This window comes from Bufo bufo, chromosome 8, assembly GCF_905171765.1.
Source record: "Bufo bufo chromosome 8, aBufBuf1.1, whole genome shotgun sequence".
NCBI lineage: Eukaryota > Metazoa > Chordata > Amphibia > Anura > Bufonidae > Bufo > Bufo bufo.
The window spans coordinates 93,368,530-93,395,175 of NC_053396.1; the positions used below are offsets into that span (position 1 = coordinate 93,368,530).

The 26,646-nt window shown below is 47.4% G+C and overlaps 1 protein-coding gene across 1 annotated transcript in view; it reads right to left on the reverse strand.

The window, feature by feature from the left end:
• Positions 1 to 26,646, reverse strand: part of TEX11 (testis expressed 11) — a 1,801,876-nt gene that overhangs the window by 392,477 nt on the left and 1,382,753 nt on the right. The window lies entirely within an intron of this gene.

Consider the following 26,646-nt stretch of genomic DNA (forward strand, 5'->3'; position numbering starts at 1 on the left):
AAAGAGCTGCAAACCGCAGCTCTAAATTGACCTGTGATTTGCAGCGATCGCCGATACGGGGGGTCACAGGACCCCCCTCGGCATTGTCCCAGGGTGCCTGCTGATTGATTTCAGCAGGCACCCAGTTCCGGTCACCGCCCACCGCGCGGCGGTGATCAGAAATACACAGGGCGTACAGGTACGCCCTGTGGCCTTAAGTACCAGGATATCAGGGCGTGTCTGTAGAGGATAAAACTGTGCTCCGTAGGATAAGATATCACTTGGATATCTTTAAGACTATATGAGTCCTGAATGGTTGATAACGGCTGCATATCTTTAGGACTGTGTGTCACTATTAGGAAGAAGAATAAGCAATTGGCAGTTATTAAGATTATGTATCCATACAGAGGTGAATAGGACCAGGGGTCTTCACCAAAGGAATTGTTTGGTAGTGATTAGATAAGTAATCAGACACCGTTTGATCTAGCTGGAACCACAAATATAGGGCAATTCTAATGTTACAGGATATAATGAGGAGATGTTAACAGTGGCTCAGCAAATGCAAGGAAAAAAAATAGTTGGAAGCATTTTGTGATACTGTGTAGCAGCGATATCCGGTATTATCCAGAAATACGTAGTATTGTGTAAGAGTTCCCCCTAAAGGCTGCAAATAAAGGATTGTGGAAAGTGTATTGAAGGAAAAGAGAAGTTGGTTGAAGGATAATAGGCTGGTGCAAACTGAGTTATGGTGGAAATGGTGGTTATGGTGGAAATTGTATATGAAAGTGATTGATATAAGTTGAAGGAAGGTGAGATGATTTGAATCCAATAGAGAACAAAGAAAAAAAAAAAACTGTGTAATTGGGTAATCTGTGTCTTGTAGTTCCACAATAACTTTTCCCGTTTTCTTCCCCCTTTAGAATGTGCTTCTCTACAGGAACTCCACCCATAGTGTGTTTCTTCTCCTACCTTCCCATCCCCCTCCTGTGCTCTTACTGAAACCCCCTCCATATGGGGGTTGGGGAGGGGGGCTGGTAATTGGTAATGCATCTGCAAGAGCCAATTCAGGTTATAGGCTCCAGCATTGGATTAGATCCAATTATGTCTGCAAATAACCTTTCCTTGTATGTTTCACTAGTTAAGAAAGTACCCGCAGTGATTGTCCTATGATGCCAACTTGAAGTATCTCTGACCAATCCAGTCAATCTAAGGTTGCACCCATTCTGAGTCCTTATTCAGATATGAGTGAAAATGTGAGATTTCTAGCATCATTTTATGATGTATGAAATCTGCTGCACCCAGTACCCCAGTAGTAACATCCATAAGTAGTAACATCCACATCTGCCCTACCTAAACAAAGTCTACCCCATCATACACCTAGGCACTTAACCCCTGAAGTTGCTCCTCCCAGGGGTCCAAATAATGGCCCTGATGAACCAATATATAGTCTTTGATCCCCTAGTGAGATGCCATGATGAGCAGAGGATTTACTTATGTTGCTTTGTAGAAAATTTGCTTCTCATGTTATTGGCGAGATTTGGAAAATTTTGTCCAATGCAGAGGGGGAATTTAATGCATAGTGAAGATCATTGAGTCTGGGAGGAAGCATTTAGTGATTAGCCTGTCACATTGTCTGAATATGCATCAGGACAGGACAGGACAGAGAGTGTGGATAAAGTTTTCACTAGACTACAGGAAAGTTGGATTGAATTGAGTTTTTGAGCTTACCTTATATATGCATGAGAAAATCCTAAGTGCTGCCTTTGTGGATGGTCTTAAGGATCATCTAGAAAGGTCTAGTATAAGCTAGGCCTGGGTGAAGTCCATTTTGTCCCTCCATGTTGTTAAAGTTGAAACGAAAAAAGGCCTAAGGTGGGCGTGGCTGCCTATCAGTCCTCCCCAGTAGAGGAGGGAAGAAAGACTTTGTATGTACTTGCCCACTTCCTAGCCCATGGGAGGAGCTACAAATGTTCAGCCCTTCAAGTGCAACGCCCATAGGGAATTAACAATCCAGAATCAAATTGTCAGGATTCGAACCAGTGACCAGCCATGTCCCAGGCAGTAGCTCTAGCCACTAGACTACCAACACTTCTGGACATTTCCTTCTACTGAACTCTTTGATCTACCTTGTTCCAGCCTTGCCTTGTTAATCTCTGTGATTCCTTGCACCTGCTACTTCCTCTTTATAAGCCCAGCCTCTTGCACCAGATCCCTGCTGGTTATTGTTCTTCTGGACTTGATCCTGCTGCATCTACTGCTGTTCCTCTGTTGCTACTGCTACCAACTTGACTGCTGCCGACCTTGGAATTGTCCCCGACTACTCTTCTGCTTGTCCCAACCAACTGAACTGCTTCCACCGTTCCCGATCCGGATTGTCTGACCACGCTCACTGCCGCCTGCCCTGACCCACCGCCTGCTAACCGATTACGCCTCTGCCTGACTTCCTGCAACTACAACCTGCCTGCGGTCCTTGCCACTGGGCTCCACCTCCAGCCAGCTGTCCTCTGACTCAGGTGAGCCTGTAGGATTGCAACACAAATGCTGGATCCCTATTATCTATATAATCCTTAGGATCTAATTCCATTGCCTCATAGCAAATATGTTTCATGATCTCTCATGGCTAAGGGTAGTATCACATGTGTAGGAGTAGATAGTAATGCAAATCCTACTCCTCTCACCAATTAATCACCGTCTTAAGGGTGTACAAAATTAGATCTGACTACTCTGCTGCCTCTGGAGGAGGGAGGGAGCAGTAGTGCTTTGCCACCTCTAAAAATAAAAATTCAAATTCACATGACTGTCTCCAATTAATAACCAAATTTTAGAGTTTCTGGTAGATAATTTCAGGTTCTTGGAAGATGGATCATCTCGGACAGAAGATGCTGTTCCTACTTAATCAGATGTTGTCAAGAAATAACCACTCCCTCCAGCAATGTTAGTGCAGGAGACAAAGCTGAAGACATTCACTGAGTTACAGGCTATAGAGGCTGAAAGGAAACATCAAAGGATAAAAGGTAGAAGTGATGATTGAGAATGAACTCTGGAGGGTTGTTTTCTAGAATCCAGACTGTATAGAAGCGATTCATTCTTTACAATCAGGAGATTGGGTAGTGGTGAAATGAGAGACGTGTGGAAAGTCCTAGAGCTACGTTTTGAAGATCTACATCAAGTCCTGATAACCACTGCCATCGAATTGGAAGGAGAGCCTGATTGGGTCTACGTACCTAGAGTCAAGAAATTCAAAAATCCGATTGACGGACGTGAATACACGATAAGAGAATTCTTCAATTGCCTCAGTAGTGGCATCATTTATGTGGCATCATGCAATTGCCCGAAATTATACATTGGCAAAACAACACAGGAGCTAAGAAGGAGAATATCAGGACATATTAGTGCCATTAATACAGAAAAGGACACTTCACTTTATAGACATATTACTTATACCCATAATGGTAATCTTGAAGTCCTAAAATTTTGGGGATTGGCTAAAATTAAACTGGGTCCGAGAAGTGGCAATTTGGATCAAAAGCTACTTCAGGAAGAAGCCAAATGGATTTACAGATTACAGACCCTGAGCCCAAAAGGCCTAAATGAGGGCTTTTCTTATACGGCCTTCATTTAATATAATATTCTTTGAAAATATTGCATAACTAAAACAACAAACAATTAATGATTTTGCAAGTGTTTACAATAAGGGATTATAGTAGGCCCATATATACTTGCAAATAAATATGTATCCGTCTGGAGTATTAATAGCCATAATGACACCGCCGTAATGTAAATACGGCCTATATCTTTTAAGTATGTAGGCAATCTTCACAAGTGCAAATTATTACCCCAAAGAGCAGGACTGACCCCAAGAAGGACAAAAATTACAGCCTGAGTTTTGAAACACACTCAGGCAGTATGGCTAGTGTCATCTCCTTTATCCTCCTAAGAGTAAACTAGTTAAATGCCATCCATTTAAGTTAATATATAAATAGCCAGACATCGCCTGGTCCATTGGTAGTATAAAGAGAATGTAAAGTGGTGAATCGCAGGAGAGTCTTATTATCTGTGCCCTGACGATCGGAGTGACTACAGGACACAGAGATTAATAAACAGTGGTACGAGTACGACTGATGGCTTAAGGGAAATGTAGTAACGAACTAAGCAGCGATCATAATATACTCCATACAACTAGAACAATGGGTGACCTGGAATTTAGAGTTATGATCCCACCTTAGGTGACAATAGATCATTGGTGTGGGAGGAGCTACATGATTGGAGTAGATGATCGACGGGCGGCGGAGCCTGAGGGGAGAAGAGAACACAACTGTATTACCTGCGACGGGTCAAAGGGGAATAAGCGCAGAGTGTATGTGTAAAATGACGCGCTCACATCTGATAAGTAGATAAGCCTGCCATTGAGGGCCAGCGGTAATGTCATAGGCTGCATATGAGACGAGCGAACATTTGCAATGCATAAATAGAGGTCATGCAGAGCGCACGCTATGTACCCCACTTCCCCTGACGAAGCCACACAGTGGCAAAGCATGTCGGGAGGGGTGTTATAGTGTAGCGCAAATTTTTTGACAGACAGTGAGGAGCCATTAAAGGGGTATTCCCATCTTGCTACTTAATTCTCAATTGCTGCCAGCTACCTGTTCACTTCCTGGTTTTTCTGCAGCTAAGGCTGGGCGGGCTTAGGCAGCTAGAGTGAAGGCCGGCCACGCCTCCTTATGACATCACACTGAGAGCTGAGTCCTGTGCTCCTTCATGTGAAAAGTATGACTCATCAGTCTGCAGTGTCTGAGGGGAATGGTCACTCAGAGAGCCATGTGAAGTGAGCTCAGTGTACAGTAACATCTGGCTGTTCTGCAGTTTTACACATAAAATATGATATTTTACAAACCCATTCTGTGCATCAAAAACTATAATTCCATATTATACATTAGCCCAAAAGCTTGACCAACCCCCACCCCCCAGCACTGATGCAGATATGTTTCCATTACAGCTGTACTCCAGTTGTGTATAAACCTTACACTATGTATCTTTATAGATGCATATACAGCTCAGCTACATATGTCTTCTCCAGTCCCCTAACATCACTTTGGCTGAATGGCTTCCTATACAGCCCTGCTACAGCTTTATTCTACTCCCCCGCTAGCACTATGTCTGAAAAGCTTCATATACAGCTCTGCTACATCTGTCTGTTTATCTCTTCAACCAGCACTGTGTCAGAACAGCCGCATATTCAGCTCTGCTACATCTGTTTCTCTTTCACCAGCATTGATGCTGACCTGCCACATATACAGCCCTGCTACATCTGTTTTTATCTTCAACCAGCACTGTGTCAGAACACCCGCATATTCAGCTCTGCTACATCTGTTTCTCTTTCAACAGCCCCCAAGTGCCTCCATCTGTCCCCAAGTGCCTCCATCTGCCTCATATAGCCGCCCATTAGCCTCATATAGCCGCCCATCAGCCCCCAAAGTCGCCCATTAGCCTCATATAGCCGCCCATCTGCCCCAAAGCCGCCCTTATAGCCTCCATCTGCCCCCAAAGCCCCCCATATAGCCGCCCATATGCCTACATCTGCCCCAAAAGTGACTCCATCTGCCCCCAATCGCATATATAACAAATACTCACCCCGCTGTCTCTCCCACGCCGTCCGCACTCGTCTCTTCCTTCCACGAACTGATCGGCCGGCCGCGCATGCGCAGATCTATTTTCAACGCAGCTCAAAAGGAAAATAGATCGCCGGAGATGTGCGCGATCTCGAGATGAATTGCGGCCGCCACTAGATCACCAGGGAATGATTTGCGCAGGCGCGGCCCATGGATGCGGCCGGCGAGCGGTGGTCGTATCCATGGGCAGCGACTATAAACAATGCTATATGATTTTTCAATTTTATTCAAAACCTATAGGATTTAGAAAAAGGATTATATTTAGGGAAGGGGGGGAGTCGGGACAGTTATCCACAGCATGGGGGGGTAGGGACAGAGGGACAGTTATACACAGGGGGGGTAGGGACACTTATCCACAGCAGGGGGGGGCGTAGGGACACTTATCCACAGCAGGGGGTAGGGACAGTTATCCACAGCAGGGGGGGTAGGGACAGTTATCCACAGCAGGGGGGGTAGGGCCAGTTATCCACAGCAGGGGGGGTAGGGACAGTTATCCACAGCAGGGGGGGTAGGGCCAGTTATCCACAGCAGGGGGGGGGGGGGGGGGTCGGGCCAGTTATCCACAGCAGGGCAGCTCTCCTCACCATTCACTGATCCCGGCTGCTCTGCTGAACGCTGACAGCTCCCCTCCTCCTCCTCCTCCTCCTGAAGGGGGGGAGGGGTCGGCACAGTAACAGAGCAGCGCAGCCCATTCTTACCATTCACTGACCCTGGCTGCGCTGCTGAACGCTGACAGCTCCCCTCCTCCACCGCCTGAAAGGGGGAGGTCGGCACAGTTACACACAGCAGCGCAGCCCTGTTCTCCTCACCATTCACTGATCGGGGCTGCGCTGCTGAAGGCTGACAGCTCCCCTCCGCCTCCACCATTCTCTCCCTCTACGTTCGCTGCATACAGAGCATCGGCGTGCGCGCTCATGTGATGACTGAGCGGCAGGCAAGAAGAAGAGGAGCTTATGCGCAAGCGCGGCCAAGGGACTCGCTCCAGAGGAGATGGACGTTTCTAGGGGAGACCAAATCAAACACTGGGGTACAATCCACAATATTTGACCTAGAAAGGTAGAAATTTAATAATAGTTTATATTGGCAAAAATGATCATTGGCACATACTTAATGAAATAAAGTATGATCATTAAGATGAGAATACCCCTTTAAGGAGCACTAGGATTAGCTGAGAGCTAGTTAGGAAAACGTCTACGGCAGTGAAATAGCAATACAGCATTCAGGTAGTTAGCCGAGTAGGAGTTCATGGCAGAGGAAAGGGTAAACAGAGTCAAGTAGTGATAACAAAACTCAGCCACACTGTTGCAAAATCGAGTGTCAGCATACAGAGTGCAAGGAAATACATTAGGGGCAGCCCAAAAGGACTGCAAATTGTTGCAAAATGTTGTAACAACTTCAAAACTATGGCATGAGATGCACTGAGTGCTTTGAACAGTTGAGACGTGTGGTTGTTGTGTTCCACCAGCCACACACTAACAGATCGTTGAGCTGAGTGTCTAATTCCACTGTAAATAAAGTTATATACCCACATTCTGCAAGTACTCCATCAAGGTTGACTACAGAGGTAGTAACACTACCCCCTGCCGATATTAGTGGCAAATTGCCTACACACAATAGTTCCTTTGCCCTCAGCATTTCCATAATTAGTGCACCACATTAGGTGCCTACCAATAAATCCGCTGAATGGGTTAAGATCCCAGAGTTGCTACTAGCCACCATCAGCAGCTTAGAGTCTATCACATATCATACCTCACTGCACTCTGAAAATTTTTATATTACGTTTTTCCTTATTGCATTTAGGTTTTAATATTAATTAAATAAAAGTATATTTTATTATCAGTTAGAGACCCCTAAAGGGATTTTTTTGGTCCACAGACCGTTTAGTATATTGACTAGAGTTGAGCGAACACCTGGATGTTCGGGTTCGAGAAGTTCGGCCGAACTTCCCGGAAATGTTCGGGTTCAGGATCCGAACCCGACCCGAACTTCGTCCCGAACCCGAACCCGAACCCCATTGAAGTCAATGGGGACCCGAACTTTTCGGCACAAAAACGCTGTAAAACAGCCCAGGAAAGGGCTAGAGGGCTGCAAAAGGCAGCAAAATGTAGTTAAATCCCCTGCAAACAAATGTGGATAGGGAAATGAATTAAAAAAAAATAAAAAAAATAAAAATTAACCAATATCAATTGGACAGAGGTCCCATAGCAGAGAATCGGGCTTCACGTCAGCAGAGAATCAGTCTCTTCATGCCATAGCAGAGAATCTGGCTTCATGTCAGCAGAGAATCAGTCTCTTCATGCCATAGCAGAGAATCTGACTTTATGTGAGCACAGAATCAGTCTTCATGTCATAGCAGAGAATCAGGCTTCACGTCACCCACCACTGGAACAGGCCACTGTCACATATTTAGGCCCAGGCACCCAGGCAGAGGAGAGAGGTCCCATAACAGAGATTCAGGCTTCATGTTAGCACAGAATCAGTCTTCATATCATAGCAGAGGATCAGGCTTCATGTCACCCACCACTGGAACAGGCCACTGTCACATATTTAGGCCCATGTACCCAGGCAGATGAGAGAGGTCCCATAACAGAGATTCAGGCTTCATGTCAGCAGAGAATCAGTCTTCATGTCATAGCAGGGAATCAGGCTTCACGTCACCCACCACTGGAACAGGCCACTGTCACATATTTAGGCCCAGGCACCCAGGCAGAGGAGAGAGGTCCCATAACAGAGATTCAGGCTTCATGTCAGCAGAGAATCAGTCTTCATGTCATAGCAAAGAATCAGGCTTCACGTCACCCACCACTGGAACAGGCCACTGTCACATATTTAGGCCCCGGCACCCAGGCAGAGGAGAGAGGTCGCGTAACAGAGAATCTGGCTTCATGTCAGCACAGAATCAGTCTTCATGTCATAGCAGAGAATCAGGCTTCACGTCACCCACCACTGGAACAGGCCACTGTCACATATTTAGGCCCCGGCACCCAGACAGAGGAGAGGTTCATTCAACTTTGGGTTGCCCCGCAATATAATGGTAAAATGAAAATAAAAATAGGATTGAATGAGGAAGTGCCCTGGAGTACAATAATATATTGTTAAAGGGAGGTAGTTAATGTCTAATCTGCACAAGGGATGGACAGGTCCTGTGGGATCCATGCCTGGTTCATTTTTATGAACGTCAGCTTGTCCACATTGGCTGTAGACAGGCGGCTGCGTTTGTCTGTAATGACGCCCCCTGCCGTGCTGAATACACGTTCAGACAAAACGCTGGCCGCCGGGCAGGCCAGCACCTCCAAGGCATAAAAGGCTAGCTCTGGCCACGTGGACAATTTGGAGACCCAGAAGTTGAATGGGGCCGAACCATCAGTCAGTACGTGGAGGTGTGTGCACAAGTACTGTTCCACCATGTTAGTGAAATGTTGCCTCCTGCTAACACGTTCCGTATCAGGTGGTGGTGCAGTTAGCTGTGGCGTGGTGACAAAACTTTTCCACATCTCTGCCATGCTAACCCTGCCCTCAGAGGAGCTGGCCGTGACACAGCTGCGTTGGCGACCTCTTGCTCCTCCTCTGCCTTCGCCTTGGGCTTCCACTAGTTCCCCTGTGACATTTGGGAATGCTCTCAGTAGCGCGTCTACCAACGTGCGCTTGTACTCGCGCATCTTCCTATCACGCTCCAGTGTAGGAAGTAAGGTGGGCACATTGTCTTTGTACTGGGAATCCAGCAGGGTGGCAACCCAGTAGTCCGCACACGTTAAAATGTGGGCAACTCTGCTGTCGTTGTGCAGGCACTGCAGCATGTAGTCGCTCATGTGTGCCAGGCTGCCCAGAGGTAAGGACAAGCTGTCCTCTGTGGGAGGCGTATCGTCATCGTCCTGTGTTTCCCCCCAGCCACGCACCAGTGATGGGCCCGAGCTGCTTTGGGTGCCACCCCGCTGTGAACATGCTTCATCCTCATCCTCCTCCACCTCCTCCTCATCTTCGTCCTCCAGTAGTGGGCCCTGTCTGGCCACATTTGTACCTGGCCTCTGCTGTTGCAAAAAACCTCCCTCTGACCCCTCTTCTTCCTCTTCCTCCTGGGCCACCTCCTCTTCCATCATCGCCCTAAGTGTTTTCTCAAGGAGACATAGAAGTGGTATTGTAACGCTGATAACGGCGTCATCGCCACTGGCCATGTTGGTGGAGTACTCGAAACAGCGCAACAGGGCACGCAGGTCTCGCATGGAGTCCCAGTTATTGGTGGTGAAGTGGTGCTGTTCCGCAGTGCGACTGACCCGTGCGTGCTGCAGCTGAAACTCCACTATGGCCTGCTGCTGCTCGCACAGTCTGTCCAGCATGTGCAAGGTGGAGTTCCACCTGGTGGGCACATCTCATATGAGGCGGTGAGCGGGAAGGCCGAAGTTACGCTGCAGCGCAGACAGGCGTGCAGCAGCAGGGTGTGAACGCCGGAAGCGCGAACAGACGGCCCGCACTTTATGCAGCAGCTCTGACATGTCGGGGTAGTTGCGAATGAACTTCTGCACCACCAAATTCAGCACATGCGCCAGGCAAGGGATGTGCGTCAAACCGGCTAGTCCCAGAGCTGCAACGAGATTTCGCCCATTATCGCACACCACCAGGCCGGGCTTGAGGCTCACCGGCAGCAACCACTCGTCGGTCTGTTGTTCTGTTGCACAACTCCTGTGCGGTGTGGGGCCTGTCCCCCAAACATATGAGTTTCAGAACGGCCTGCTGACGTTTACCCCGGGCTGTGCTGAAGTTGGTGGTGAAGGTGTGTGGCTGACTGGATGAGCAGGTGGAAGAAGAGGAGGAGGAAGCTGAGTAGGAGGAGGAGGAGACAGGAGGCAAAGAATGTTGCCCTGCGATCCTTGGCGGCGGAAGGACGTGTGCCAAACAGCTCTCCGCCTGGGGCCCAGCCGCCACTACATTTACCCAGTGTGCAGTTAGGGAGATATAGCGTCCCTGGCCGTGCTTACTGGTCCACGTATCTGTGGTTAGGTGGACCTTGCCACAGATGGCGTTGCGCAGTGCACACTTGATTTTATCGGACACTTGGTTGTGCAGGGAAGGCACGGCTCTCTTGGAGAAGTAGTGGCGGCTGGGAACAACATACTGTGGGACAGCAAGCGACATGAGCTGTTTGAAGCTGTCTGTGTCCACCAGCCTAAATGACAGAATTTCATAGGCCAGTAGTTTAGAAATGCTGGCATTCAGGGCCAGGGATCGAGGGTGGCTAGGTGGGAATTTACGCTTTCTCTCAAATGTTTGTGAGATGGAGAGCTGAACGCTGCCGTGTGACATGGTTGAGATGCTTGGTGACGCAGGTGGTGGTGTTGGTGGTACATCCCATGTTTGCTGGGCGGCAGGTGCCAACGTTCCTCCAGAGGCGGAGGAAGAGGCCGAGGCTGCAGCAGCAGAAGAGGCCGAGGCGGCAGCAGCAGAAGAGGTAGCAGGGGGAGCCTGAGTGACTTCCTTGTTTTTAAGGTGTTTACTCCACTGCAGTTCATGCTTTGCATGCAGGTGCCTGGTCATGCAGGTTGTGCTAAGGTTCAGAACGTTAATGCCTCGCTTCAGGCTCTGATGGCACAGCGTGCAAACCACTCGGGTCTTGTCGTCAGCACATTGTTTGAAGAAGTGCCATGCCAGGGAACTCCTTGAAGCTGCCTTTGGGGTGCTCGGTCCCAGATGGCGGCGGTCAGTAGCAGGCGGAGTCTCTTGGCGGCGGGTGTTCTGATTTTGCCCACTGCTCCCTCTTTTGCTACGCTGTTGGCTCGGTCTCACCACTGCCTCTTCCTCCAAACTCTGAAAGTCAGTGGCACGACCTTCATTCCATGTGGGGTCTAGGACCTCATCGTCCCCTGCATCGTCTTCCACCCAATCTTCCTCCCTGACCTCCTGTTCAGTCTGCACACTGCAGAAAGACGCAGCAGTTGGCACCTGTGTTTCGTCATCATCAGAGACGTGCTGAGGTGGTATTCCCATGTCCTCATCATCAGGAAACATAAGTGGTTGTGCGTTAGTGCATTCTATCTCTTCCACCCTTGGGGAAGGGCTAGGTGGATGCCCTTGGGAAACCCTGGCAGCAGAGTCTTCAAACAGCATAAGAGACTGCTGCATAACTTGAGGCTCAGACAGTTTCCCTGATATGCATGGGGGTGATGTGACAGACCGATGGGCTTGGTTTTCATGCGCCATCTGTGCGCTTTCTGCAGAAGACTGGGTGGGAGATAATGTGAACGTGCTGGATCCACTGTCGGCCACCCAATTGACTAATGCCTGTACCTGCTCAGGCCTTACCATCCTTAGAACGGCATTGGGCCCCACCAAATATCGCTGTAAATTCTGCTGGCTACTGGGACCTGAGGTAGTTGGTTCACTAGGACGTGTGGCTGTGGCAGAACGGCCACGTCCTCTCCCAGCACCAGAGGGTCCACTAACACCACCACGACCATGTCCACGTCCGCGTCCCTTATTAGATGTTTTCCTCATTGTTCCCGTTCACCACAATTTTGAAAATGGCAAATTTGGGAATAGTTTTTCAACCCAGAACAAAAACTGTGCTTTCACGGTCACTACAAATAATTTGACCAGCTAAAACAGTACAGATTTGGTTGAATAGAAATGTGAGGCCTATTTTTTTCGCGCTGTGTGACAGATATACCTTTAATCACAGAATTAGACTTGTATCTGCACGGTAGCGTGTGTGTTAAGTTTTTCAGAATGACACTATCAGCACCTTGAATCTAAGATATCCTTTTTGGGATAGATTTAAAGTAGGCCTGATATAGCAGAAACTACTAATTTTGAGAATGGCAAATTTGGGAATAGTTTTTTAACCCAGAACAAAAACTGTGCTTTTACGGTCACTAAATATAACTTGACCAGCTAAAACTCTACTGATTTGGAGGAATAGAAATGTGAGGCCTATTTTTTACGCGCTGTGTGACAGATATACCTTTAATCACAGAATTAGACTTGTATCTGCACGGTAGCGTGTGTGTTAAGTTTTTCAGAATGACACTATCAGCACCTTGAATCTAAGATATCCTTTTTGGGATAGATTTAAAGTAGGCCTGATATAGCAGAAACTACTAATTTTGAGAATGGCAAATTTGGGAATAGTTTTTCAACCCAGAACAAAAACTGTGCTTTTACGGTCACTACAAATAACTTGACCAGCTAAAACAGTACTGATTTGGAGGAATATAAATGTCAGGTCTATTTTTTAGGCGCTGGGTGACAGGCTCAACTTGCCCCTGATGTAGTATATGGCCAAAAAATAACCACACTATTGATGGTTAAATGCACTTGGCTGACACAGGCTCAGCCTGCACCTGATGTAGTATATGGCCAAAAACTAACCACACTGTTGATGGTTAAATGCACTTGGGTGACACAGGCTCAGCCTGCACCTGATGTAGTATATGGCCAAAAAATAACCACACTGTTGATGGTTAAATGCACTTGGGTGACACAGGCTCAGCCTGCACCTGATGTAGTATATGGCCAAAAAATAACCACACTGTTGATGGTTAAATGCACTTCGGTGACACAGGCTCAGCCTGCAGCTGATGTAGGATATAGCAAAAAATAACCACACTATTGATGGTTAAATGCACTTGGTGGTAGCTTGTGCTGGCGCACCACAAGCCACAAAATGGCCGCCGATCACCCCAGAAAAAAGTTATATAAAAACGCTCTGGGCAGCCCAAAAAAAGTGAGCAATTCAATATTAGCACTTCAATGATCCACAGCTGGAGATCGATTACTGAATTAAGTCTTTTGGAGGAGTTAATCTGCCTAATCTCGCCCTAACGTCGGAGCAGCAACCTCTCCCTATGCTTGAATCAGCAGAGTGACGTGCAGCGCTACGTGACCCAAGCTTATATAGAGGCTGGGTCACATGCTGCACTGGCCAATCACAGCCATGCCAATAGTAGGCAAGGCTGTGATGGCCTCTTGGGGCAAGTAGTATGACGCTTGTTGATTGGCTGCTTTGCAGCCTTTCAAAAAGCGCCACGAAAGCGCCGAACACCGAACCCGGACTTTTACGAAAATGTTCGGTTTCGGGTCCGTGTCACGGACACCCCAAAATTCGGTACAAACCCGAACTATACAGTTCGGGTTCGCTCATCCCTAATATTGACGTGTCATATTGCAATCAAGTGCCAGGACTATAAGAGCCATAATGTTTTGTTTCATGTCGTATTGTTTGTTTCATATTGTACAAGGGGGAAATCACAGTCAAATCAAATTCCAACGATGGTATATTATCAAGATTAGTCAGGAACAACTAAGTTGATTTTTGCAGTATAGTGGACTGTAAGACAGATGACAGATAGGACACTTGGTTTTGGTCTGATAAGTAAATCTGTGTGACTGGAACTGACCCAGTCTATGGTAATTGTGTTTAGATATGACCATACCAACTGTGGATATTGGAGATGTACTAGTCTGAAGTGTTGGGAATATAAACCAGTGGAAACTACCTCTAGAGTCAGTAAGGCCCCTTTCACACTGGCGAGTATTCCGCGTGGATGCGAAGCGTGAGTTGAACGCATTGCACCCGCACTGAATCATGACCCATTCATTTCTATGGGGCTGTGCACACGAGCGGTGATTTTCACGCATCACTTGTGCGCTGCGTGAAAATCTCAGCATGCTCCTCTTTGTGTGTTTTTCACGTAATGCAGGCCCCATAGAAATTAATGGGGTTGCGTGAAAATCGCAAGCAAGTGCGGATGCGGTGCGATTTTCACGCACGGTTGCTAGGAGACGATCGGGATGGAGACCCGATCATTATAATTTTCCCTTATAACATGGTTATAACGGAAAATAATAGCATTATGAATACAGGATGCATAGTAAAATAGCGCTGGAGGGGTTAAAAATAAAAATTAAAATTAAACTCACCTTAGTCCACTTAATCGCGCAGCCGGCATCTCTTCTGTCTCCTTCTTTGCTGATTGCAAGAAAAGGACCTGTGGTGACGTCACTCCGGTCATCACATGATCCATCACATGATCTTTTACCATGGTGATGGATCATGTGATGACCGGAGTGACGTCACCACAGGTCCTTTTCCTGCAATCAGCAAAGAAGGAGACAGAAGAGATGCCGGCTGCGCGATCAAGTGGACTAAGGTGAGTTTAATTGAATTTTTTATTTTTTAACCCCTCCAGCGCTATTTTACTATGCATTCTGTATTCAGAATGCTATTATTTTCCCTTATAACTATGTTATAAGGGAAAATAATACAATCTACAGAACACCGATCCCAAGCCCGAACTTCTGTGAAGAAGTTCGGATTTGGGTACCAAACATGCACGATTTTTCTCACGCGAGTGCAAAACGCATTATAATGTTTTGCACTCGCGCAGAAAAATCGTGCATGTTCCCGCAACGCACCCGCACCTTTTCCCACAACGCCCGTGTGAAAGAGGCCTAAAGGTGAAGGTTTCTCGCAAATGATGACTGTCCTGAAGGGAACACCACCAAACAGTTGTAAACATATGAGTGTAATCCTCTGTTCCTGTCCATTAGAAATCCTATTCAACAGGATTCGGGGATATATGTTTTAGAAGCATGTGTAATTGACAAAGATCCTCTAGACAAATTTAGAATGTTGGTAAGGGAAAAACCTCAAAGTGCAGTTGCATCTGTGGCTCCTACATCCTTACCTATAATTGGCATTAAATATTTGGCCAATTTAAAAATATAAAGACAAACTGGCCTTAGAGACAGGATTTTATACAGGAAAGCCCTTTGGTGTTTTCCCTCCAGGATATTGTTTTTACATAATTCAGCTGAATAAGACAAGTAGTGACTCTGATAGTCCCTGACAGTGTGTTTATCAACCAAAATTATCAAAACACAGATATCTGGTGATTGTGTGTAGATTTGAAACTCCGACCCAGGATGCAGGTAGAATGAAGTGGCCAATATATCCTGATCAAGTACGGATGCCATTTGTTCTATTCTCACCTCCTGAGTGAGATCAAATCAGTTGGCAAAAACAATGTCCGGTAACGACTAAGGAGGTCACTCCCTACATACTTTGACTCACATGTATACATTGATGCCATAGGAGTCTGTAGAAGAGTTTCTGACGAATTTAAAGCTAAAATTCAGATAGGGTTTACTGAGATGTATTGAGACCGTACTTTCTTCAAAATGTTTTACTGCCTAAATGTACGGTTAGAAGGAAATCTTTATTAGGAAATTTATTTAAATCACTATGCATATAAGCTTAGTGATTTTAACTAGTGATTTTAATAAATTTCCTAATAAAGATTTTCTTTTTTTCTTTAACAAATCTTTATTTAAGATTTTCAGAAATTATAAAGACAATAACAAATCCTTATTAACAGAAGAGGAAATAACAAAGGCGTACATCCATAATATGGTACCTGGTACTCATGATACATAATTTCGGTTTGCAAGAAATTAATTTGCATATATTCGCATAATGACACAAATAACTGACATAAATAGATTGCGGTGGCTAGAGGGTTACAATACTAGGTGTAAAAGAATTACAAAATACTGGTACTGTCAATATCTGCAACTAAAAGATGTGAGGAACATTTGAAATAGAATAAACCACCCAAGTCGATTATGATTAGTATTTGAGTACTCAGGAAAACAGCTTCTGTATTATTCGACACTACTAGGTGTGTGTGATAATGTTGATAGCAGGTCATTCTGGTAATTTGCCTGCCACTTCAGCCATGGAGACCACGTCAGTAAGTATTTGTCATGTGACAAGGACTCCCAGCTGGACATCTCTCCCATCAAGCGGATCTCTTGTACCTTATTGATCCAATCCACTAGTCTTGGTATTTTTGTGTTAAGCCAAAACATTGGGATCAGCAATTTTGCTGCAACTACTAGAGAGGACAGTAGATTGTGTCTGGTCAAAACAGATTTTACACCAGGTAAGTTCAGTATGACCATTGTGGGGGTGATTGGTGGCGAGGAGGGGATAACCTCTAGAATATGTTTGGAGATCATGTCCCAGAACCGGGAAATCATGGGGCAAGACCATCAGATATGCAATAAAGTACCGGCAGAGTCTCCACATCTCCAGCAATGATCTGAGTGTGTGGGGTCCATGGCATGAAGCTTAACTGTCGTGTTATACCACCTAGTTACCAGTTTATAGGCGTTCTCCTGTATCCTAATACATCTTGAATATCCATGGGAGTGACGTAAGATCTCATTTACAGTGTTATCATCAAAGGAGATATTCAACTCCTTTTCCCATTGGGATATGAACCAGGGCCTATTAGAGCCTACAACATCTAACAGTTTGTTGTATAATCTAGAAACTGACCCTTTTTTGCCTGTCTGTTGTGATAAAAACATGTCGTACCAGGTGGGATCAATTTTACTAGGGGTATTTGCTTAGTATTGATTACATACTTTCAAGAACTGAGAATAGTTTATAGTTGACCAAGTGATGCGAGGAAACCTGACTTTCAAATTTTGGATATTAGGGACACACCTTTGTTTCAAGATATCCCCTATAGCCTCAGAACCTAAAGCTTTCCAAAGACCTAAATCATCTTGGAAGCCCTGCATTATCAAATATGGAACGTAACAAATAGGAGTAAAAGGGGAAATGCAAGGGGAAGCACGTAATGATGGTGATGTTTTAGACCATGTGTTTATAACTCCCCTTAAAGGGTCAAGCCCTTTTTTGTCTATACTTCTAATCGTCGCTGGTTTGGGATCCCATAAGGTCGCCATACCCCCTGGTACCAATAGGTTTCTGGCTATCTTGCACCCCATCTTGGAATTTGTGGGGTTACTAATTTCGGAATGCAATCTGAGTTGAATTGCCTTGTAATAAGTTGCCACATCAGGAAGTCTGAAGCCTCCCCCAGAAATGGGTTTAGAAAGGACCTTGTACGCTAGTCTGGGTCTACCCCCATTCCATATATATGAGATAAAGAGGCTACGTACCCTAGCTAGAAAAGATAGGGGTAGAGGTATAGGCAAGGTCTGCATAATGTATAATAATTTTGGTAAAATGTATGTTTTTAATAAGTTTTTTCTACCTATCCACGACAAGAAGGGGATCTTTATGTCAGCTAATTGTTGTTTAATATTTGAGAGCAATGGCAGATAATTCTGTTGAAAAAGTTGGCCTGGGTCTTTTGTTACGTTGATTCCTAAGTATTTGATATGTGAGTTATGCCATTTAAATGGGAAATCCTTCTTGAATTTTGCTACAGAGGTAGGTGAAATATTAATGCCAATTGCCGTGTATTTGGAGAGGTTAATTTTAAAATTGGACAAGGAGCCGTAAATTTCTAATTTCCTTAGTAGGGCCGGCAGCGCCTCTTCTGGGTTTGTTAAAATGATAAGCATGTCGTCCGCAAATGCGGCAACTGTATGCACATCTCTATCCACTTTGAGCCCTATAATTTCGGGGTCTTGTCTCATAGATTGTTTATTTTATGCTTGGAAACATTTATACAATGTGGGCGAAAGTGGGCATCCCTGACGCGTCCCGTTTAAAATCACAAAGGGGGGTGACAGAACTCCATTTACTTGCACTCTTGCGGAGGGGTTAGAATACAGAGACAGCACCGCCCCCACGAACTTAGGGGGAAGCCCAAATTTCAGCAGCGTGGCTTTTATATATTCCCAATCAACTCTGTCAAATGCCTTTTCAGCATCAGTACTAAGTAGTACTAGCTTCTTTCCTTTTCTCAAGGCAAATTGCTGGGCCTGCAAAGTTCTAAAGGTGCTGTCTCTGCACTCCCTGCCCCCCACAAAGCCAGACTGCTCAGGAGTAGAGTTGAGCGAACACCTGGATGTTCGGGTTCGACGAGTTCGGCCGAACTTTCGAAAAATGTTCGGGTTCGGGATCCGAACTCGACCCGAACTTCATCCCGAACCCGAACCCCATAGAAGTCAATGGGGACCCGAACTTTTGGGCACTAAAAAGGCTGTAAAACACACCCGGAAAGGGCTAGAGGGCTGCAAAAGGCAGCAAAATGTAGTTAAATCCCCTGCAAACAAATGTAGATAGGGAAATGATGAGTTAACATAAAATAAATAAAAATTAAACAATATTAATTGGAGTGAGGTCCCATAGCACAGAATCAGGCTTCAAGTCACCCACCAATGGAGAAGGTCACTTACTATTATTTTGACCACAGCACCCAGACAAAGGAGAGAGGTCCCACAGCAGAGAACCAGGCATCATATCACCCACCACAGGAGTAGGCCACCATTTAGTTACTTTGACCCCTACACCCAGACGGAGGAGAGAGGTTACACAGCAGAGAATCAGGCATTTAGATCACCCACCACAGGAGTAGGCCACCATTGAATCAGACCACGGCAACCATGTCAGATGGCACAAGCATAAGCTTTATATCAATCAGCACAGGAGAAGGCGACTTTGACAGACTTTGACCCCTACACCGGACGGAGGAGAGAGGTTTCAAAGCAGAGAATCAGGCATTTAGATCACCCACCACAGGAGTAGGCCCCAATTTAATGGGACCCCGGCAACCATGTCAGATGGCACAACCATCAGCTTCATATCAATCAGCACAGGAGAAGGCGACTTTGAAAGACTTTGACCCCTACACCCAGACGGAGGAGAGAGGTTTCACAGCAGAGAATCAGGCATTTAGATCACCCACCACAGGAGTAGGCCCCCATTGAATCAGACCCTGGCAACCATGTCAGATGGCACAACCATCAGCTTTATATCAATCAGCACAGGAGAAGGCGACTTTGAAAGACTTTGACCCCTACACCCAGATGGAGGAGAGAGGTTTCACAGCAGAGAATCAGGCATCATATTAACCACCACAGGAGAAGCCACCATTTAGTTACTTTGACCCCTGCACCCAGGAAGAGGAGAGAGGCACCACAGCACATATTCTGGCATCATATCAGCCACCACAGGAGAAGCCACCATTGAGTTACTTTGACCCCCGCACCCAGGAAGAGGAGAGAGGCACCACAGCACATATTCTGGCATCATATCAGCCACCACAGGAGAAGCCACCATTGAGTTACTTTGACCCCCGCACCCAGGAAGAGGAGAGAGGCACCACAGCACATATTCTGGCATCATATCAGCCACCACAGGAGAAGCCACCATTGAGTTACTTTGACCCCTGCACCCAGGAAGAGGAGAGAGGCCCCACAGCACATATTCTGGCATCATATCAGCCACCACAGGAGAAGCCACCATTTAGTTACTTTGACCCCTTCACCCAAACAGAGGAGAGAGGTTCCACATCAGAGAATCAGGCATCATATCAACCACCACAGGAGTAGGCCACAATTTAATGGGACCCCGGCAACCATGTCAGATGGCACAACCATCAGCTTCATATCAATCAGCACAGGAGAAGGCGACTTTGAAAGACTTTGACCCCTACACCCAGACGGAGGAGAGAGGTTTCACAGCAGAGAATCAGGCATTTAGATCACCCACCACAGGAGTAGGCCCCCATTGAATCAGACCCTGGCAACCATGTCAGATGGCACAACCATCAGCTTTATATCAATCAGCACAGGAGAAGCCACCATTGAGTTACTTTGACCCCTGCACCCAGGAAGAGGAGAGAGGCCCCACAGCACATATTCTGGCATCATATCAGCCACCACAGGAGAAGCCACCATTGAGTTACTTTGACCCCCGCACCCAGGAAGAGGAGAGAGGCACCACAGCACATATTCTGGCATCATATCAGCCACCACAGGAGAAGCCACCATTGAGTTACTTTGACCCCTGCACCCAGGAAGAGGAGAGAGGCCCCACAGCACATATTCTGGCATCATACTAACCACCACAGGAGAAGCCACCATTGAGTTACTTTGACCCCTGCACCCAGGAAGAGGAGAGAGGCCCCACAGCACATATTCTGGCATCATATCAGCCACCACAGGAGAAGCCACTATTGAGTTACTTTGACCCCCGCACCCAGGAAGAGTAGAGAGGCACCACAGCACATATTCTGGCATCATATCAGCCACCACAGGAGAAGCCACCATTGAGTTACTTTGACCCCTGCACCCAGGAAGAGGAGAGAGGCCCCACAGCACATATTCTGGCATCATACTAACCACCACAGGAGAAGCCACCATTGAGTTACTTTGACCCCTGCACCCAGGAAGAGGAGAGAGGCCCCACAGCACATATTCTGGCATCATATCAGCCACCACAGGAGAAGCCACCATTGAGTTACTTTGACCCCCGCACCCAGGAAGAGGAGAGAGGCACCACAGCACATATTCTGGCATCATATCAGCCACCACAGGAGAAGCCACCATTGAGTTACTTTGACCCCCGCACCCAGGAAGAGGAGAGAGGCACCACAGCACATATTCAGGCATCAGATCACACACCACAGGAGAAGGCCTCTTTCAGTGATTTAGGCCTTTGGACCCAGACAGAGGAGAGAGGCACCACAGCACATATTCTGGCATCATATCAGCCACCACAGGAGAAGCCACCATTGAGTTACTTTGACCCCTGCACCCAGGAAGAGGAGAGAGGCCCCACAGCACATATTCTGGCATCATATCAGCCACCACAGGAGAAGCCACCATTTAGTTACTTTGACCCCTTCACCCAAACAGAGGAGAGAGGTTCCACATCAGAGAATCAGGCATCATATCAACCACCACAGGAGTAGGCCACAATTTAGTTTATTTGACCCCTGCACCCAGGAAGAGGAGAGAGGCCCCACAGCACATATTCTGGCATCATATCACACACCACAGGAGAAGGCCTCTTTCAGTGATTTAGGCCTTTGGACCCAGACAGAGGAGAGAGGTCAGAGATTAGCTTCATATCCCCCAGCACAGCAGAAGACCGCTTTATTTGACTTAGGCCTCAGCACCCAGAGAGAAGACAGAGGTAGCATGGCAGAGGTTATGGCTTCATGTCACCCGTTAGTTTAACCGGCCACTTTCATCTGGTTAGGCCCCGGCGCCCAGACAGAGAAGAGTTTCATTCAACTGTGGGTTTCATAAAATTTGTATCAAATAAAGAAGTGGCCCGTAGCACAACAAGACATGTTTTAGGCAGTTAATAAGGACTACTCTGCACAAGGGAGGGACAGGTCCTGTGGGATCCATGCCTGGTTCATCTTTATGAAGGTCAGCTTGTCCACGTTGGCTGTGGACAGGCGGCTGCGCTTGTCAGTAATGACGCCCCCTGCCGTGCTGAATACGCGTTCAGATAAAACGCTGGCCGCCGGGCAGGAAAGCACCTCCAAGGCATAACATGCTAACTCTGGCCACGTGGACAATTTCGAAACCCAGTAGTTGAATGGGGCCGAACCATCCGTCAGGATGTGGAGGGGTGTGCAGACATACTGTTCAACCATGTTAGTGAAATGCTGCCTCCTGCTAACACGTTCCGTATCAGGTGTCGGTGCAGATAGCTGTGGCGTGGAGACAAAACTTTTCCACATTTCTGCCATGCTAACCCTGCCCTCAGATGAGCTGGCCGTGACACAGCTGCGTTGGCGACCTCTTGCCACTCCTCTGCCTTCACCTTCCACCTGTTCCCCTGTGACATGTGGGAATGCTCTCAAGAGCGCCTCTATCAGCGTGCGCTTGTACTCGCGCATCTTACGGTCGCGCTCCAGTTCAGGAATTAAAGTGGGCACATTGTCTTTATACCGGGGATCCAGCAGGGTGGCCACCCAGTAGTCTGCACACGTTAAAACGTGGGCAACTCTGCTGTCGTTGCGCAGGCATTGGAGCATATATTCGCTCATGTGGGCCAGGCTACCCATGGGTAAGGACAAGCTGTCCTCTGTGGGAGGCGTATCGTCATCGTCCACCGTATCCCCCCAGCCACGCACCAGTGATGGGCCTGGGCTGCCACCCCGCTGTGAACTTGCGTCATCCTCGTCCCCCTCCACCTCCTCCTCCTCATCCTCCTCGTCCTCCAGTACAGTGCCTTGGCTGGCGACTTGTGAACCTGTCCTCTGCTGCTTAAACAAACCTCCCTCTGAGCCACTTCGAACAGACTGGCCCGAAAGTGTTAGAAACGAGCCCTCATCCTCCTCCACCTGGGCCACCTCCTCTAACATCATTGCCCTAAGTGTTTTCTCAAGGAGACATAGAAGTGGTATTGTAACGCTGATAACAGTGTCATCGCCACTGGCCATGTTGGTGGAGTACTCGAAACAGCGCAGCAGGGCACACAGGTCTCGCATGGAGGCCCAATCATTGGTGGTGAAGTGGTGCTGTTCGGCAGTACGACTGACGCGAGCGTGCTGCAGCTGAAACTCCACTATGGCCTGCTGCTGCTCGCACAGTCTCTCCAGCATGTGCAAGGTGGAGTTCCACCTGGGTGGGCACGTCGCATATGAGGCGGTGAGCGGGAAGGCCGAAGTTCCGCTGTAGCGCAGACAGGCGAGCAGCGGCAGGATGTGAACGGCGGAAGCGCGCACAGACGGCCCGCACTTTATGCAGCAGCTCTGACATGTTGGGGTAGTGGTGAATGAACCTCTGCACCACCAAGTTCAGCACATGCGCCAGGCAAGGGATGTGCGTCAAACCGGCTAGTCCCAGAGCTGCCACGAGATTTCGCCCATTATCGCATACCACCAGGCCTGGCTTGAGGCCCACCGGCAGAAACCACTCGTCGGTCTGTTGTTCAATACCCCGCCACAACTCCTTTGCGCTGTGGGGCCTGTCCCCCAAACATATGAGTTTCAGAATGGCCTGCTGACGTTTACCCCGGGCTGTGCTGAAGTTGGTGGTGAAGGTGTGTGGCTGACCGGATGAGCTGGTGGAAGCAGTGGAGGAGGAAGCCGAGTAGGAGGAGGCGGCTACAGGAGGCAGAGAATGATGCCCTGCGATCCTAGGGGGCGGAAGGACGTGCGCCAAGGAACTGTCCGCCGGGGGCCCAGCCGCCACAACATTCATCCAGTGTGCAGTTAGTGAGATATAGCGTCCCTGGCCGTGCTTACTGGTCCACGTATCTGTGGTTAGGTGGACCTTGCCACAAATGGCGTTGCGCAGTGCACACTTGATTTTATCGGACACTTGCATGTGCAGGGAAGGCACGGCTGTCTTGGAGAAGTAGTGGCGGCTGGGAACCACATACTGCGGGACAGCCATGGCCATCAGCTGTTTGAAGCTGTCTGTGTCCACCAGCCGGAATGACAGCATTTCAAAGGCCAGCAGTTTAGAAATGCTGGCATTCAGGCCAAGGGCTCGAGGGTGACTCGGGGGGAATTTGCGCTTCCTCTCTAAGGTTTGAGATATTGAGAGCTGAACGCTGCCGTGTGATATAGTGGAGACGCTAGTTGACGGTGGCGGTGGTGGTGGTGTCGGTGGCACATCCTCTGTTTGCTGCTCGGCCGGTGGCAACATTCCTCTCGAGGCGGAAGCCGAGGCAGCAGCGGTAGAGGGAGCAGGGGGAGCCTCAGCGAGTGCCTGGTTTTTAAGGTGTGTACCCCACTGCAGTTCATGCTTTGCATGTAGATGCCTGGTCATGCAGGTTGTGCTGAGGTTCAGAACGTTAATGCCTCGCCTCAGGCTCTGATGGCAGAGCGTGCAAGTCACTCGGGTCTTGTCGGTAGGACATTGTTTAAAGAAGTGCCATGCCAGGGAACTCTTTGAAGCTGCCTTTGTGGGGCTGGGTCCCTGTTGGCGATGTCCAGTAGCAGGCGAACTCTGGGGGCGGCGGCTCGTCTGCTTTGGCCCCCTGCTCCCTCTTTGGCTTCGCTGTTGTCTCGGTCTCACCACTACCTCTTCCTCTGAACTGTGAAAGTCATCGCCACGACCTTCAGTCCATGTGGGGTCTAAGACCTCATCGTCCTCTGCATCGTCTTCCACCCAGTCTCCCTCCCTGACCTCCTCCTGTTCAGTCTGCACACTGCAAAAAGACGCGGCAGTGGGCACCTGTGTTTCGTCATCATCAGAGAGTCGGTGACTCTGCTGTGGTGGTATTCCCATGTCCTCTTCATCTGGAGACATAAGTGGTTGTGCGTCAGTGCATGGTATGTCTTCCTCCACTGGGGAAGGGCTAGGTGGACGCCCCTGGGAAACCCTGGAAGCAGAGTCTTCAAACAGAAGAAGAGACTGCTGCATAACTTGTGGCTCAGACCATTTCCCTGATATGCTTGGGGGTGATGTGACAGACTGATGGGCTTGGTTTTCAGGTGCCACCTGTGCGCTTTCCGCAGAAGACTGGGTGGAAGACCATGTGGTGAACGTGCTGGAAGCACTGTCGGCCACCCAATCGATTAATGCCTGTACCTGCTCAGGCCTTACCATCCTAAGAGCGGCATTGGGCCCCACGAGATATTGCGGTACATTCTGCCGGCTAGTTGAGGGAGTTCGTTCCCTACTGTGTGCGCCTGGGGCCGAACGGCCACGTCCTCTACCAGCAACAGAGGCTCCACGGACACCACCACGACCGCGTCCTCGTCCCTTAATAGTATTTTTCTTCATTGTTGCGATTCAACTCGCACCACAATGAAATATATTATTTTTTATAAGCAAAATCCCCTCACTGGAATACTTTCAGTCTTTTGACTGTATGGATTACAGATGGAATGACTGTTATATGTGAGTACCGCTTTCTTTGACAGATTCTAGTATGGGTACATATATGTTTTCCCAACCCCAGCACATTAGTTTGCTAATTCCAGATGTATGAAACGCAGGCCTAACTGTATCTAGTATATTGAACGCCAGATAAACTAACTTGGCCTTTTTTAAATAAAAAAAATCCCCTCACTGGAATACTTTCAGTCTTTTGACTGTATGGATTACAGATGGAATGACTGTTATATGTGAGTACCGCTTTCTTTGACAGATTCTAGTATGGATACATATATGTTTTCCCAACCCCAGCACATTAGTTTGCTAATTCCAGATGTATGAAACGCAGGCCTAACTGTATCTAGTATATTGAACGCCAGATAAACTAACTTGGCATTTTTTAAATAAAAAAAAAATTCCCTCACTGGAATACTTTCAGTCTTTTGACTGTATGGATTACAGATGGAATGACTGTTATATGTGAGTACCGCTTTCTTTGACAGATTCTAGTATGGGTACATATATGTTTTCCCAACCCCAGCACATTAGTTTGCTAATTCCAGATGTATGAAACGCAGGCCTAACTGTATCTAGTATATTGAACGCCAGATAAACTAACTTGGCCTTTTTTAAATAAAAAAAATTCCCTCACTGGAATACTTTCAGTCTTTTGACTGTATGGATTACAGATGGAATGACTGTTATATGTGAGTACCGCTTTCTTTGACAGATTCTAGTATGGGTACATATATGTTTTCCCAACCCCAGCACATTAGTTTGCTAATTCCAGATGTATGAAACGCAGGCCTAACTGTATCTAGTATATTGAACGCCAGATAAACTAACTTGGCCTTTTTTAAATAAAAAAAATTCCCTCACTGGAATACTTTCAGTCTTTTGACTGTATGGATTACAGATGGAATGACTGTTATATGTGAGTACCGCTTTCTTTGACAGATTCTAGTATGGGTACATATATGTTTTCCCAACCCCAGCACATTAGTTTGCTAATTCCAGATGTATGAAACGCAGGCCTAACTGTATCTAGTATATTGAACGCCAGATAAACTAACTTGGCCTTTTTTAAATAAAAAAAAAATTCCCTCACTGGAATACTTTATGGCTTTTCACTGTATGGATTACAGGTGGACTGGTATTAGTAGGGGTGACACAAGCACACCCAAGTCCCTGATGTAGGATTTCTATGGCACAGACCACTATTACAAGTGATTAATGGACGTTGGGAGAGATTGTGCTGCAGCACTAGTCCCAAGATGGCCGCCGCCTATCAGCCCAGTAACATGTGCCACAAAATGGTCTGCACAACCTTTAAAAAAAATAGCCTTGGACTGTGCTGCTAAATCGCTATTGGTCTGAATCCCAGGTGTAGATGTCTGACTTGTTTGGAGCTTTGGAATGCACACTGTGGCAGCTTCTGCTGCAGCACTAC